The sequence below is a fragment of the Caretta caretta genome, chromosome 9 (assembly GCF_965140235.1).
Source record: "Caretta caretta isolate rCarCar2 chromosome 9, rCarCar1.hap1, whole genome shotgun sequence".
Taxonomy (NCBI): domain Eukaryota; kingdom Metazoa; phylum Chordata; order Testudines; family Cheloniidae; genus Caretta; species Caretta caretta.
Genome location: NC_134214.1, coordinates 57,708,532 through 57,720,689, shown reverse-complemented (window position 1 = coordinate 57,720,689; position 12,158 = coordinate 57,708,532).

Below are 12,158 nucleotides of genomic sequence, written 5' to 3'. Positions count from 1 at the left end.
ATTTCTTGCCAAGTTTCCACCAGATATAACATGTGACAGCTTCAGTCAATGATTGCATCCTGGGATCAGTACGGCAGAGAGCCTGCCGGCGTGCAGGGAAGTGTCTGATGCAGGTTGGCCACTTGTTCCAAAGGTTTCCATGTGTTTGCCATCGTCACTGCAAATGGTGATAAATAGGGGAGCAGCCTAACCTGACAATGGAGCTTTTCCATTCACTGCAGGCCCTTCCCTCCACTCTTGTATTACTCGCTCCAGTATCCCCATTCAGAAGGCTTAGCTCACATTACAGCTGTGACGTTTGAACTGCTGGTGCACAGTGGTCTTTGATCTTTTTCTATGGGTACTACGTCTCAATCCCAGAACAAAGGGGCAACAGGGAGGGCTGATCAGGGCTGCACAAGGGGATACCTGTCTCAACAACTGCAATCTCTAATCCCTGCACCTCGACCCCAAAACCCCAGCCCTCAGCTGGTGACACCCTGGGCCAGCAAAGTGGCTCAGACAAGCTCTTAGAACAAGGAGATAGCATTTTACTGCCAAAAGATAACTTCCTTCCTTTCTTTCTAACAGCATTCTACAGAGTCAGCTGAAATACTATGTGCCAAACCCTATAGTCCTTATACCTGTGCTTACGCAAAACAAGTATGATTACTGGATAAATGTGTAATAGTTTTAAAAGGGTTTGCATCATTGTTTTTGTATGCAAGTGAAATGATAATAAACTGGGGCCTTCTTTGGATGGAGATCTGGTTATTGATCACTGACGGAGGGTCTTCTTTTTATTGCAGGCTGCTGATCAGTAGTGACTGGAAGCTATTGCCATTAATGTCTGCTTGATGGCTTACAGGTAACAAACGGGGGGGGGGGGCAGGTGTTTTACATCAAATTCTTACTTAACAGACATACCCACTCCAAAAATCCACCACAAGTGATGCCTTGTTGGCAGACTGAGGAAATTAGGAAAAGAAGAAAGAGCAAAAGGTACCAAGGTGACTTTGTGGGATGCACCATTACCATTAGGTAAAACTTCACACTAAAGGCTGGAAACAATCTTTCATGTTATTATATTGGGTTTTCCTGTAGCTACAGATAATAGTGGTTAGTGCTGGATCCTGATGTCCCTAATGCAGCACTGGGTAGCTGAGGAAACCCAGCTCCTAATTCCTTGCTGATTCCTGAAATGAAGGTTGATCTACAAGGAAGCTGGATCACTACTGGATCACTCAGAGAAATCACCTAGTGAGCTGTTGGGTGTCTACTTGGGAAGACACGAAGGAGACAAGGAGAATCAGGCTGTGACATTCCTGACCTAGTAGAGTCTCCAGTTCTTTGCTGTATAGACTTTGATGGACAGTACTCTGATCAGGCAGATGTGTAGCTGTGCCAGCTGAGAAGTGAGAAGAACACATGTATTTCACTTTTTCGTCTCGCTTTCCCACTGTGGTTCATTTGCTTTCTGTGTCCTGCACCTTTAAATTTCTAAGAATTCCACACCTGATCTCTGACAGACTCTCCTTTGTTCGGAGTTGCTGCAGCATGTTACACCAGAAACACTATGGGAGGCAGGCCTGCTCTGCAGCACTCCCTTCAGGTGGGCCAGCCTGTATTCCACCTTGGTCCCGAGGCCCGTCAGGGACATTAGTTGGCGGCTCCTTCACGGAGCTGTGAGCACAGGCATGTTTTTGATGCTGTTCATCCCCATCCCGGATACTTGCCCTTTTTGCAACATGAGGGAAACCCTGGCACACGTATATTTAGAGTGTGCCGGCTGCAACCCCTTTTCCGGCTCCTCACGAATATTTTATTACGCTTTTGGCTGCACTTTTCCCCTCACCTTTTTCTTTACACACTCCCCATCCGTGGTCCCACAAAGTCACGGGATCTCCTGGTTAACCTCCTCCTAGCCCTAGCTAAAACAGCCATCTATAAAACCAGAGAGAGGAGGTTGGCCAATGAAGCATCCTGCGACTGTAGGCCGTTTTCTGATCCTCAGTACATTCACGTATCCGGGCAGAGTTCCTCTCTGCGGCATCCACTGACTCTCTTGATGCCTTCGAGGAGCGGTGGGCGCTGTCCAAGGTTCTCTGCTCGGTGACCCCGTCCGGTTCCCTCCGTCTGACCCTTTGATTGAGGGGAAGAGCGAGAGACCCCAGCCCCAGCTGTTGCCGCTGTGGATACCATCATCACCCTCACCTAGGAGGGGTCCTATCACACGTGGGTGTACGCCCCCCCCCCAACTGCCAACCCCGCAGCCGTGCCCATCTTGTCGGGCACTCTCAGGAGAGGAATAATCGGTGACACTGGGCGTGGCACTAGGTAACTTGAAGGGATGGAAGACCATGAGTGTCGAGGAAGCCCCCCCACTCTAGGCCACCAGGTAACTCAGGAGGGTGGAAGAACATGAGTGTTGAGGAAGCCCCCCCACTCTGGGCCTGAACACTTCTCCCTCCTGAAGGCTGCTGAGTTATACCTTGCATTTGCTTTTGTTTTGTTGCATAGTTTTGTTTTTTTCTTTTTGGTGATTCTTTGTAAGTGTTATGCAAATAAAATTCTTTTCTGCTTTAAAAAAAAAAGCACACCTCAGTCCTCTGTAAGCTTGGCATCAGTCTCTAAACTATCAAATATCAAAATAGCAGCTCTGGACTCAGTTGTCTGAGCCTTTCAAAGAAAATGGGGAAAACCCCTTCTAATGCAAGTGCCTAGTTGCAGTGCTTAGGCCTTGGCCTGGGTTCTCCCTTAGGAGCTCCTCCTCTATACCAAGCTCATCCAGCTCTGCCCCTGAACAAAAATCTGAAAGCCTTCTTAAGAGGCCTGCTAATTCTTGATTGGTCAGTATTTCCTCCTGGCCCTTCTAGCCCTCTGGAGGACTGCCTTGTTGGTTGCCTGGTCTGACTAGATTTTCCTTGGGCAGGGAGCATCAGGGTGCTGATGCCTCCCACGGGGGCCAGAGAAGGCCAGACAGACCCTGTCACAAACACACACACTGTGTTCTCTCCTGGAAACTTTACATTGGTTCTTTCCTGTTAATATTTTCCTTAATATAAAACAAAAACATCTGGAAATATGTAGCTGCTCTTGGAGCACAGAACCATGACAGCCACTGGGCTGTTCCAATCTGAAGTGGCTGAGTCCTAATATCAGGGCTTTGTACCCTCCCAGAGCATAGCACAGAATAGGGAAATGATCTCTTGGGAGATGGGCAGATCCTTAATGGCTGCGGGTGAAATCCTGACCCCTGTAACATCAAGGGGCATTTTGCCATTGATTTCAGTGGGGCCAGGATTTCACTTTGGGAGCCTCGGTTCACATGTTCATTTCTGCTGAATCTCTTAGAAGAAGCATGGTTTGGTGCTCATAGCACATGTCTGCGAATGAGGAGGCACAGGTTCTATAGCCAGTTGGGCCACCAAGTGTCTATCAAAGGCAAGTTACTTAATTACTCTCTGCTTTACAGTTCAATAGTCACCTACCTCTTTGTAAAGTACATTGAGTTCCTGGGTGAAAGGTGCTCTCTCAGTGGTTGTTGTGGGTAAATTTCATACGTATGGAAGGAGGAGCTGGTAACAATGGCTAGAGTCAGAAAGACCATAGCCAGGTGTTGTGCAGGCTTCCCCACACTGCTCTACTAGTGCACTGACCTTGTAATATTACCTGCATTTCTAGTCCTTGCCTCCCACATACCTCTGCCAGTGCACACAATCTTGATCAGCTGTGACACCCTTATCAAGTTCTGGGCCCTCCATGGCTCTGCCAATGTACCTACACTGCAGCATGCTCCCTTGTACAGACATACACACACTCCTTCAATCAGCTTTGAGAAATACATGTTTACCCTGCCTGTGTTTCTGTACAAAGGTGCCTATGGAGAGGGAGAAAGAACATGGGTTTCTAATGGAAACACTGAGGCCAGGGAATAGACCATATTTCCCAATGGGAAGCACTTTCCCATAGAAATTAGGCATGCCCAGCTTTCCAGAGATGAGCTGTGACAAGCGCTTTTGCAGTCCATGTGGGCTCGAAATGACAATTCCTAATGCTAGGTCTCAGGTAATCTCCGGCTGCATGAGCAAATACATTTGATACACTGAAAGGGTTGCATGAGCATATCAGACGAGGCTTCCTCACTTTGCCCAGGCAGCCCATAAAATATTTAACAGGCCGCCATAGGCAATTACATTAGAGGAGATAGTTAAACACCCCCTACCCTAGGGCACCCCCCCTGCAATGTAAATCAAACAAATTGGACTCTTTTCACAATTGACACACACAATTTTACTTACTGTAAATAATTTAGTATTAAAAAGTAGAGATACACTTTGCCCCATCTGTATTTTCTTTTCTCTCGCTCTCTCCTTCTCCACTGAGTCAGATTGGTGCAGGCTCCAGGTTCCTAATGCAGTAGATGGAATGGGAGAATTTTGCTGCCTGGGTGAGCTGTTAAAAGATTCCCATTTTCTAATGGAAGAAACCACGCTCAAGAAACTTACAAAGTTGCCCATTTAAACTAAGATGTTCCCTGCCAGCTAACACTGAGGGATGAAAAGGTTCCCCCCTCTGGAAGAGCCGCACTATATTTCTGGTTGGCACATCTCAGTGATTGAAGCATCTTCCTATAGACTTGGATAAATGTTTGCACTCTTTAATTAAAAGCTATCTTTCACAATTGGGTGCAGTGGGATTTTAATAAGGATTTTTACAAGATGGTCTGAATCTCTTGACTGCAGGGATATTTTTTTCTCCTGGGTTAAATCCCTGTGTTAAATTGCAGAGCGAGAAATCAGGAAGAGATGGACCTTAGCGTTGCTGGAAGCTGGTTCTATTTCCCAACCTCCAAAACGATTCAGTTGAAAACACATTGTTTTAAATGTCCACTTGGTGGTTTTTAGCCAGACTATGAATGGAGCAGTACAGAGCACTTGCACCTAGTTCAGTCCTGCTGTAACTCCACTGCTTTCTGTGAAGCTGCACTGGGGTCACTTCCTTTAGCTCATTATAGGCCCACTTCTGATCTCATACCAGCTTTAAACAGAGGTAACTCCATTGACTTAGATGGAGGTGTTCCTTATTTACAAGTATGTAAGTCAGAGCAGAATCAGGACATAGAGTTTAGTGCATCATCTTTGAAATACATAAGGCTTGATTTGATTTTCAGCACTTCCTTTCCTGCACTCAGTGCTGGCTATTTAAACCACCCTTCTGCTCCCTGTATTCCATGAACTGCCAAGGGCCCATCCAACCCCTTGAATATGGAAACAAAGAATGTGGAGCACGGGTGCTCTGTGGCTACACTCATCGTGTCCCCTATGCCAGGGGGCCCTATAGATCCATTCTGCCAGCTCTAAACCAGTTCAGGGAGTCATTTCTCCCACCTTTATGACCTCTTTGCCCCACTGGAGTGAGAGACAAGCAGGCCCTAGACTTTCTGAAATGATAGTTTCAAAGCCTGACAGAGATGACTCAATCTTTCATCCTTTTTTTGCAGAGGGCTCTTATACTGTCCCTGGCTGGACTCCAGCATCGGTGCCACAGCAGAAGGGGACTGGTGAGCAGCGGGGAAGACTAGAGACCCTGCTACAGGTGATCCAGGAGAGCCAGAAGGGACAAAAGGAGATGTATTGGGCCCTGCGGGAACAGATGGGGCAGCTGCTTGATGAACAACAGGCCCTTGTAAGATTCCTGCGGAAGGAATCCAGGAGAGATCACAGAGAATGGTGGGAGAGGCACTGCGCCAGGGCCAGGAGGCCAGTGGCAGAGTACAGGGCTTGTTACACCTGCGGAAGGTATGGACATTTAAGGAGGGATTGTCCCTATTGGGATGGGGGCAAAGAGCCTCACCCAGAGCAGGGGAAGGGACAAGGCCCTGGGAAGGCCTATTGGGTGAGGAAACCCAGGGGGCAATGGATATGTTGGGCCTGTGGGCAACGTGGACACCTGCAGTGGGAGTGCCCAGGCCCAAGGTGGAGGGTCCAGTTGAGCCCCAGCGAGAAGCAGGGACCCAACACAGACTATGAGAGGCCTAAGGCAGCAGAGGAGCATGGACTCTGCTTTGGCTGCCACAAGTGGCGTCATAGTAAGAGGCACTGCCCCCTCAGTGGAGGGACAGCCAAAGAAGGAGGTGCCTGGGGAGCCAGAAGGGGCAAAGATGAGTGTGGTCAACACTGCAGTGAAGGCAGTAGACCTGCCCGAGAGTCACCAGCGTGAGGTGGCAGAAAAGGGCACTGAGACAGAGTGGGCCCAGCAAGGTGTCGGAGCAGGGAGCAGGCTATGATGGGAACCCAGACCCTGATGTTAGAGGGTCTGGGGGACATTAGCCTATGTACGTGGCTGACAGTAGCAGAACAGGCCCGCTGGACAGCGGAGGTGGAGCTGCAGAAAGCCAACAAGGAAAAGGAAGACCTGGGCCTGAAGTTGAAGGAAAGTGAAGAGAAGCGACTGCAACTGGTGGGACATCGCTAGGTCTCACATGCTAGAGGACCCCCCCATCCCCGGGCTTGGAATTTTGAGGGGAGAGGGGTGTAGCGGGGCGGTCACCCTGCTCCAGTTTGGAAGGGGTTAAAAACAGCCCTGGGAAAGGGCTGCCCCCAGGCGCCAATCACAGGCGGACTTGAGGCAGCCAATCAGGGCCCGGATGGGCCAGTATAAGAAGGACTCCTGGGGAAAAGGAAGTGAGTCTTGCTCCAGCAGTGGAGCAAGAAGAACCTAGCTGCCTGGTAGAGACAGGGGTACCTTGGACAGAGCAGTACTTGGAAAGGGCAGGCTGAGCTGGAGAGCTCTAGCCTGGTAACCTCCCAGGCTGAGGCCTTGCAGCAAAGGCCTGAGGAGGTTCTAGGGAGGCAGCCAGGCCAAGAAAAGGCAGCAGGTCCAACCCCCTTGCCAGTGATGAGCAGCCATTTCAGACTGCAGTTTGCCCCTGAGAGAAGGGGCTAGATGGCGACTGGCAGTAGCCACTGAGGCAAGGTGGGTATAGGGGCTTGGAATTCCCCTGGGATGGCAAATCCACTATGTGGGGACACTGCCATGGGGCAGCAAACCAAGGGGCACTGGGAAGGACACAGGGCCAGAGATGGTGGAGACAACAGGGCAGATAACCAAGGGTGAAAAAACAGCCAGAGGAAGGTGCTCCTGAGCTGGATGAGCTAATTCCTGGACTAACCAGCAGGAGGTGCTGTGCTGGTGAGTCAGCAGCTTGCTACACAAGCTATAAGAATGGCCACACTGGGTCAGACCAAGGTCCATCTAGCCCAGTATCTTGTCTTCCAACAGTGGCCAATGGCCAGATGCCCCAGAGGGAATGAACAGAATAGGTAATCAAGTGATCCATCCCCTGTCGCCCATTCCCAGCTTCTGGAAAACAGATGCTAGGGCCACCATCCCTGTCCATCCTGGCTAATAGCCATTGATGGACCTATCCTCCATGAACTTATCTAGTTCTTTTTTGAACCCTGTTATAGTCTTGGCCTTCACCACATCCTCTGGCAAGGAGTTCCACAGGCTGACTGTGCGTTGTGTGAAAAAATACTTCCTTTTGTTTGTTTTAAACCTGCTGCCTATTAATTTCATTTGGTAACCCCTAGTTCGTGTATTACGAGAAGAAGTAAATAACACTTCCTTATTTACTTTCTCCACACCAGTCATTATTTTATAGACATCTATCATATCCCCCCCTTATTTGTCTCTTTTCAAAGCTGAAAAGTCCCAGTCTTTTTAATCTCTCCTCATATGGAAGCCACCCCTAATAATTTTTGTTGCTCTTTTCTGAACCTTTTCCAATTCCAATATATCTTTCTTGAAATGGGGCAACCACATCTGCATGCAGTATTCAAGATGTGGGCGTACCATGGATTTATATAGAGGCAATATGATATTTTCTGTCTTCTCTATCCCTTTCTTGATGATTCCCAATGTTCTGTTTGCTTTTTTGACTGCTGCTGCACATTGAGTGGACTTTTTCAGAGAACTATCCACAATGACTCCAAGATCTCTTTCTTGAGTGGTAACAGCTAATTTAGACCCCATCATATTATATGTATAGTTGGGATTATGTTTTCCAATGTGCATTACTTTGCATTTATCAACATTGAATTTCATCTGCCATTTTGTAGCCCAGTCACCGAGTTTTGTGAGATCCTTTTGTAACTCTTCGGAGTCTGCCTGGGACTTAACTATCTTGACAATCAGAGACCTCTTTCAAGCCAAGGGGGTGGGATCCAGACTTGCTTCTAGGCTCAACAGAAGCAATCAAGACTTGTTATGGAGTAAAAACAGCTAGGGGCTGGGGAGGGTTGTGACCAGCTGAGGTACCAAGCCACATGGCAGGTCAGAGCTAAGCCATGTGAACAGAGGGATTTCCCTGGCTGCAGACATGGGGGCTAGGAGATTGGTTGCATACTGTGTGTGCTGGAGGCAGAGCAAGCCAGCATGAGGAGCTGTGAGTGTGATCTTGAGCAGGAGCCGAGAGATGGTGCTTTTTGGGTACAGAGCTTGCTGGAGTGGCGGACTTGGGGATTTCTGAGCAAGGAAAGTGCCTGTTGCTGTTTGTTTCTGTGATGTCCAGGGAAACAGGACTCTGTGTGCTTTTGTTGTAAATAAACAGAATTGTACCACGGACAGGCCTAACTCCTAGGATCCACTTCTCCTCACAGTGGAAACAACCTTGCAGCATGATGATGCCCATGGCACAAAGGACACCCATAGGGGTTTGTCCCAGTGTTCTCTTCCAAAGTTTCCCCTTCCTTTAATGGTGTGCTGGATGCCAAGGATTTGCCTGGAAATTGGGCTCTATCACAGAAGTGACAGCATTTCCGAGATGCCAGATCCTAAGCCCTGGTCTACACTAGGACTTTAGGTCGAATTTAGCAGCGTTAAATCGATGTAAACCTGCACCCGTCCACACGATGAAGCTCTTTATTTCGACTTAAAGGGACCTTAAAATCCATTTCCTTATTCCACCACCGCCAAGTGGATTAGCGCTTAAATCAGCCTTGCCGGTCGAATTTGGGGTACTGTGGACACAATTCAACGGTATTGGCCTCCGGGAGCTATCCCAGAGTGCTCCATTGTGACCGCTCTGGACAGCACTCTCAACTCAGATGCACTGGCCAGGTAGACAGGAAAAGAACTGCGAACTTTTGAATCTCATTTCCTGTTTGGCCAGCATGGCAAGCTGCAGGTGACCATGCAGAGCTCATCAGCACAGGTGACCATGATGGAGTCCCAGAATCGCAAAAGAGCTCTAGCATGGACTGAATGGGAGATATGGGATCTGATTGCTGATATGGGGAGAGGAATCTGTGCTATCAGAACTCCGTTCCAGTTTTCGAAATGCCAAAACCTTTGTCAAAATCTCCCAGGGCATGAAGGAGAGAGCCATAACAGGGAACCGAAGCAGTGCCGCGTGAAACTTAAGGAGCTGAGGCAAGCCTACCAGAAAACCAGAGAGGTGAATGGCCGCTCCGGGTCAGAGCCCCAAACATGCCGCTTCTATGATGAGCTGCATGCCATTTTAGGGGGTTCAGCCACCACGACCCCAGCTGTGTTGTTTGACTCCTTCAATGGAGATGGAGGCAACACGGAAGCAGGTTCTGGGGACGAAGAAGATGATGATGATGATGAGGAGGAGGTTGTAGATAGCTCACAGCAAGCAAGCGGAGAAACTGCTTTTCCCGACATCTAGGAACTGTTTCTCATCCTGGACCTGGAGCCAGTACCCCCCGAACCCACCCAAGGCTGCCTCCTGGACCTGGCAGGCAGAGAAGGGACCTCCGGTGAGTGTACCTTTTAAAATACTATATGTGGTTTAAAAGCAAAAATGTGAAAGGATTACTTTGCCCTGGCATTCGCGGCTCTCCTGGATGTACTCCCAAAGCCTTTGAAAAAGGTTTCTGGGGAGGGCAGCCTTATTGCGTCCTTCATGGTAGGACACTTTACCACTCCAGGCCAGTAACACGTACTCGGGAATCATTGTACAACAAAGCATTGCAGTGTATGTTTGCTGGCGTTCAAACAACATCCGTTCTTTATCTCTCTGTGTTATCCTCAGGAGAGTGAGATATCATTCATGGTCACCTGATTGAAATAGGGTGCTTTTCTTCAGGGGACACTCAGAGGAGCCCGTTCCTGCTGAGCTGTTTGCCTGTGGCTGAACAGAAATGTTCCCTGCTGTTAGCCACGGGGAGGGGGGAGGGTTGAGGGTTGAGGGGGTAGCCACGCGGTTGGGGGAGACAAAATGCGACCTTGTAACAAAAGCACATGTGCTATGTATGTAATGTTAACAGCAAGATTTACCCTGAAAGAGTGTAGCCACTGTTTTATAAAATGTGTCTTTTTAAATACCGCTGTCCCTTTTTTTTCCTCCACCAGCTGCATGTGTTTCAATGATCACAGGATCTTCTCCTTCCCAGAGGCTAGTGACGATTAGAAAGAAAAAAAAAACGCACTCGTGATGAAATGTTCTCGGAGCTCATGCTGTCCTCCCACACTGACAGCACAGACGAATGCGTGGAGGCAAATGTCAGAATGCAGGAAAGCACAAAATGACCGGGAGGAGAGGTGGCGGGCTGAAGAGAGTAAGCGGCGGGCTGAAGACAGGGCTGAAGCTCAAATGTGGCGGCAGCGTGATGAGAGGAGGCAGGATTCAATGCTGAGGCTGCTGGAGGATCAAACCAGTATGCTCCAGTGTATGGTTGAGCTGCAGCAAAGGCAGCTGGAGCACAGACTGCCACTACAGCCCCTGTGTAACCAACCGCCCTCCTCCCCAAGTTCCATAGCCTCCACACCCAGACGCCCAAGAACGCGGTGGGGGGGCCTCCAGCCAACCAGCCACTCCGCCACAGAGGATTGCCCCAAAAAAAGAAGGCTGGCATTCAATAAATTTTAAAGTTGTAAACTTTAAAAGTGCTGTGTGGCATTTTTCTTCCCTCCTCCACCACCTCTCCTGGGCTATCTTGGTAGTCATCCCCCTATTTGTGTGATGAATGAATAAAGAATGCATGAATGTGAAGCAACAATGACTTTATTGCCTCTGCAAGTGGTGATCGAAGGGAGGAGGGGAGGGTGGTTAGCTTACAGGGAAGTAGAGTGAACCAAGGGGCAGGGTGTTTCATCAAGCAGAAACAAAGAGAATTTTCACACCATAGCTTGGCCAGTCATGAAACTGGTTTTCAAAGCTTCTCTGATGCGTACCGCGCCCTCCTGTGCTCTTCTAACCGCCCTGGTGTCTGGCTGCACGTAACCAGCAGCCAGGCGATTTGCCTCAACCTCCCACCCCGCCATAAACGTCTTCCCCCTTACTCTGACAGATATTGTGGAGCACACAGCAAGCAGGAATAACAGTGGGAATATTGGTTTTGCTGAGGTCTAAGCGAGTCAATAAACTGTGCCAGCCTTTAAATGTCCAAATGCACATTCTACCACCATTCTGCACTTGCTCAGCCATAGTTGAACAGCTCCTGACTACTGTCCAGGCTGCCTATGTACAGCTTCATGAGCCATAGCATTAAGGGGTAGGCTGGGTCCCCAAGGATAACTATAGGCATTTCAACATCCCCAACAGTTATTTTCTGGTCTGGGAATAAAGTCCCTTCCTGCAGCTTTTGAAACAGACCAGAGTTCCTGAAGATGCAAGCGTCATGTACCTTTTCTGGCCATCCCATGTTGATGTTGGTGAAACGTCCCTTGTGATCCACCAGAGCTTGCAGCACTATTGAAAAGTACCCCTTGCGGTTTATGTACTCAGCGGCTTGGTGCTCCGGTGCCAAGATAGGGATATGGGTTCTATCTATGGCCCCACCACAGTTAGGGAATCCCATTGCAGCAAAGCCATCCACTATGACCTGCACATTTCCCAGGGTCACTACCCTTGATATCAGCAGATCTTTGATTGCGTGGGCTACTTGCATCACAGCAGCTCCCACAGTAGATTTGCCCACTCCAAATTGACTCCCAACTGACCGGTAGCTGTCTGGCGTTGCAAGCTTCCACAGGGCTATCGCCACTCGCTTCTCAACTGTGAGGGCTGCTCTCATCTTGGTATTCATGCACCTCAGGGCAGGGGAAAGCAAGTCACAAAGTTCCATGAAAGTGCCCTTACGCATGCAAAAGTTTCGCAGCCACTGGGAATTGTCCCAGACCTGCAACACTATGCGGTCCCACCAGTCTGT